This window comes from Melospiza melodia, chromosome 3 (genome assembly GCF_035770615.1).
Source record: "Melospiza melodia melodia isolate bMelMel2 chromosome 3, bMelMel2.pri, whole genome shotgun sequence".
Lineage (NCBI taxonomy): Eukaryota > Metazoa > Chordata > Aves > Passeriformes > Passerellidae > Melospiza > Melospiza melodia.
This window is the reverse complement of record NC_086196.1, coordinates 127,206,020-127,210,885: the sequence shown is the minus strand read 5'-3', so window position 1 is coordinate 127,210,885 and position 4,866 is coordinate 127,206,020. Positions and strand designations below refer to the sequence as shown.

The following is a 4,866-nucleotide window of genomic DNA, read 5'->3' as shown; positions in this document are numbered from 1 at the left end:
CCCAGAAAATTTGAAAGGAACTTGATTGTTGTAGACTTACACAACAGTTTAAGACTTCTGATGTTAGACATGTAAACATGCAGCCTTTAATGCCTATGACTAGACATCAAAGCAGAAATTACTTGAAAAGTCTGCATCAAAGCATGGTTTCCTGTTGAATTCCACAAAATATTTCCAGCAGAATACACAGTGGAATTCTATCTCTTTATAGATCATGAGCCAATGAAATAATAATAAAAATGAGCTTTCAACTGAAACAAAGTTTCCTCCACACCTCGTTCTAGTTATGCTGGATCTTTAAAGACTCTCTATACCCCTAAAGCAAAATGAGCACTGATTTCAAGAGGGAGAGAGAGACTGAGTATTTGTTTCACAGATGATCCAAAAGAGTTTTGCTATAGGAACAGATTCTTCTCTAGAGTAAATTGGCCTCCACCTCTATGCTTGTTATTCTTTACCATTGGTCAACAAAACCTGTTCATAAAAATCTCTAATAGTGGGTAATCCAGACCCTTCCACAGATTACTTTTTTCCAATAATTAGGTTCGTCATATTTAATGTTTGCCATTTAATATTTTTGTAATGTCCAATATAAATCACTTTAGCTAGTCTTATTCCTAAGTGAGATACAGAGAGCAGATTTTCAAAGCCTTCTTTTGTGTGCAGCAATAATTTGCATATTTGATGACTGTTGCTACATTTTCCTTCTGCATACCCTTCTTAAGGCTGTTTTTTCCTGTCTATCCTCATCATCATGATTTTCAGACTGTTGATCTTACCTGTTATTTATCACTGGATTTCTCCAGCTGGCCCATAACTTTATTGAAACACTTTTCCCGAAACAAATGTTGACTTTAGTTAGAAGTGTTGCCTACATGCTTTTTAAGCCGTCTTTCAACTGCTTCTGACGAGGAACAGTTGAACCAGATTTAAAAGAAAAGACATGGAACTGTTTTTTTGTTTAGTTGGTTGTTATTCTTTTTCTTACAAAGATTCTCATAATATAAAGACTGTAGTGTCAGAAATTATTAAGACTGATGTTACATATTGGATAAAAAAGCACATCAGCTCTTCTCATTACCATGTCTGCATTGCTCTAAAAACTTTACCGCAATTCTTTTTCAAAGGCTTCTGCTCATTGTAGTATCATCTGATGGCAACAGAAACCTACTTGTTAATTCATTTAATGAGAAAAAGAACACAGAAAATAATTCTCATTTACTTTCAATGCCCAATCTGGCATTGTAGTCACTGGGATCAGGCCCTTGGTCAATGCCTGTAGCCATTGCCTCCACAGCTGGAGCACAAGGAAAGCGCGAGTGAGGCCGTGGAGGAGTTGCAATATCGCTGTTCCCTTAAAATTCCCTGGATATTCTCCATCAGACTGACTCCAGCAGTCAAACACCATCTGCAGAAGGACCAAATCCCAAATTTTCCTGGGAGAAATCTGGCCCATCCACCCCCTCCCACAGCTTCTTGTTGCTCTCTTGCTCTAAAGTCAGAACCTGTGGCTGCCTAGATGAAAAGAAAGCCCCAGAATAACTGTGGGTGAAGGATGATCCCAAAGCACACAGCCAGGGAGGTTCTGTGACTCCAGGGGAGAGTGGAAAAGCAACTGGAAGTGGCACAAACACTTCCAGAGCACCTGGAACTGGAGCAAGCCCTGCTAGAACACATGGAGGTGGAACAAAGCTTACCAGGTGCGGGGCCAGAGACTCCAGTGTGGCACCAGCCCCTGACAGTCACAACTGCAAAAAAAACAGAACCAGAATCATCACCTAGACAGAGGAAAAACCAGCCCAAAATGGGGAATGGAGTCTCCCGTAAGCCAGAGGCTGGAAGCAGTCAGCAAGGAAAAAAAAGAAGTGAAGGGATGATTCCCCCCGGGATCAAACACAGGTAGTTCCTGAGGAGGGGTCTCCCTCTGTCCTCTCTAAATCTGGCACCATGGAACCTTCCAGAAAAACAGGAACTCAGCCTGGGAGAACATTCCTGGATTCCTCCTGTGAAACTGCCTCAGATGAGTTGGAGAAAAGCATCAGCAGTGAGAGTGAGAGCCTGGCAATGCAGCTGGATGGGAGGAGAGAGGCAGAGGGTGGAGAACACCTGGATGGGGCAGGTATGGCCTCAGGCACAAAAGGAAATGCAGGAACCACCCTGGATCCTCAGCTGGGCCTACTGGTGCCTTCCCTCAGCCTAAGGAGGAGAAAAACCAGGATCCCTCACACCTGGCTGGGAATAAAGCCCCTGACTCAGAGGAAGATGAAGGGCTGGAACCCTCTGTGATGTCTTCCACGATCATTTCCTCAGAAAGCCTCCCTCTACTCTCACCTCTGACAGATAAAGAGGAGGAAATTTTATCAAGAGTTCTGTCCCATTGAGAACCCAGATTCTTCGAGGAAGGGATGTTGGTGTGGTACAAGCAGTGTCAGCATCTGTACTGGCCATCAGTGGTGAATCAGTGAAGAGGAAGCACTGGAAGGCCTGGTGTGCTCTTCACAGAGGGCACCACAAATGAGAAGAAAAAAGTTTTCTCAACATCTCTGATGAGCCTGAAGCACTTTGACTGTGAGGAGAAGCAGGAGCTCATCGAACGAGCCAAGGAGAACTATTCCAGGGAAATCTAGTGGTGCCTCCATCTGATTCTGGACTATTGGATACAAGTGGGCTACTGGTGTTTGCTACCTAGTGAGGAAAAAGGGATACCAGGGTGTGGTGCAGATACCATTCCCACACACAGGGGAGAAAGGGGCTGGACAGTCTTCCTCAGACACACCCTCCAGAATCCCCTGAGGAAGCTCCTCCCTGATAGGACCAGAACTGCCAGGGACAGGGAGAACAAGAAGCTGGTGGAGCTCATAGTGAAAACCAAAGGGGCTGAAGAGCATCTCCTGGGGATCTTGAAAACTGGGAAACAATCCCGCTGGCTGAAGAAATTCCTGAATTCCAGCCGGTACGTGACCTGTGTGGAGACTTATTTGGAAGATGAGCATCAGCTGGACCTGGTGGTTGGGTACCTGAAGGATGTGTACAGGAAGATGGACCAAGAACCTGCACCAGATCCTGGGGAATGGCATAAGATTCATCTTAAATGTACTTGTACCTGAGGCCATCATCTGTGCCCCTGCTGCCGTGGATGACATCGATTACGAGGAGGCAGAAGAGAAGTACATTAAAGGACCACCTGTGAGCAAATGAGCGAGAGTTGTTTGATGACAAGTTTTGGGAAGCAAAAAGCTCAAGACAGAGCTGGAGCCTGTGGAGAGCTGAGGAGTGGCTGGGACTGTCCTGGGGTCAGGTGTAAATAACCAGTGGTGATTGTATAAAACGTGGCATTATTTGTAAAGTCTGCGTCTACATTCCCAAATCCTCTGTTCCCAGTCTCATCTAGGCTCTCAAACCTTGCTGCTTCCCATGGCCTCACCATGTTCAGGATCCACTGGATCCTCACCCATCAGTGCCCTCCTGGGGGGCTGCCAGAGACCCCAGTGGTGTGCAGAGCTTCTGCTGCTCCACTGACTTCCACGTGGGTCCTTTTAGCCAAACACCTGACTTGAGAAGGGATCTTGGTCTGCTTTGTGGCCAGTGGTGCCTGGTGGCCTCCTTGCTCCTGATAAAACCATGGTGTTCCTGGCAGGGAAGGCTCCTGGGGGCTCCCCCTTCCTGCCTCATGGGTCTCCAAAGGTGAAAGGTGATCAGATTGGTGCCCATAGCTGCCACCTGGATCACAAATATTTGGATTCTTGTTTTGTTATGACAAGTACAATTCTATGGAGAAGGAATCCAGGTTTGCTTAAACAAAAATATTCCCTTCAGATAAAGCTGTAAGATCCTGTATGTCTCAGTCTCACATTATTAATCACTGGGAAATGAACCCACAAAAAAAAGAAAAAAAAAAATCTCACCACGTGGCTGAATAAAACATCTGTGGATATTATGCAAAGGCTCTTTTTATGTCCTTACCCTGGACTATGCTAGCAGCAATTCAGCTAGCAACAAATGCCAGCTAACTTAATTTTATACAGTCTATGGTTTTTCACATTTGTGCATCTGTAAGTTTTCCAGCAGCTTCCTTGAGCCAATGAAGAGGAGAAAAATTTCCAGATATTCTTGCTGCTCCCATGTACGCTCACTGTACTTTTTTCCAACAACTCAGCTCAGAATTTAATATACCAGGACAAGTTAGATTCCAAATATCTATGATGACTTTTAAATCAAGGATTAATGTTATTTAAATGGCTGTTCTTAATGACCTTGGATTCTTATAACATTTATTATGCTAAATATAGAATTGCCTTGGGATATGATATTGCATATTTCAGAATCTATTTGCACAGATTGGAATGGAGCTTTGAATTGGTGATTATTGCACATATTATTGCGTAATAATATTTATTATTATAATATTTGAAATCTGATTTGACAAGTGCCAATGGGAAACTTGTATTCTTGAAAAACTTCCATATTTGTAGTTCCTACAATTACAGCAAAAATTCTAATGTAAAGGCTTATCTCTTTTCATTAGGTGAAACTGGAACAGAGCAAATAATAAAAATACAGCCATGCATGCATGTTCTAAATTGTAAATAAAATTCTCTTCTTCTTCAGTCATAGCTTTCTGCATTCCCTTCACTGAGTAATATCATACAAGGGTTTACTAGCAGATTGTTCCCTCAGAGGGTTCATTTAAATGAAATATATTCATAGACATTTGTAAACACAATTATTTGAACCAAAACAGAATTGACCTGATTCACTTCTGGAACAAAATACCTTATGTGCTTAATGGAATTCAATCAAAAGTAACCAATGACATTCAAAACTCCAATATTGATTATTCTCATTATTTCTCCCTAAACAATCTAA

The 4,866-nt window shown here is 42.8% G+C and overlaps 1 pseudogene; it reads left to right on the top strand.

Moving 5' to 3' along the window:
- Window positions 1–1,675: 1,675 nt before the first annotated feature.
- On the top strand, window positions 1,676–3,304 carry LOC134416625 (PWWP domain-containing DNA repair factor 3A-like; annotated as a pseudogene).
- The last annotated feature ends 1,562 nt before the right edge of the window (window positions 3,305–4,866 follow it).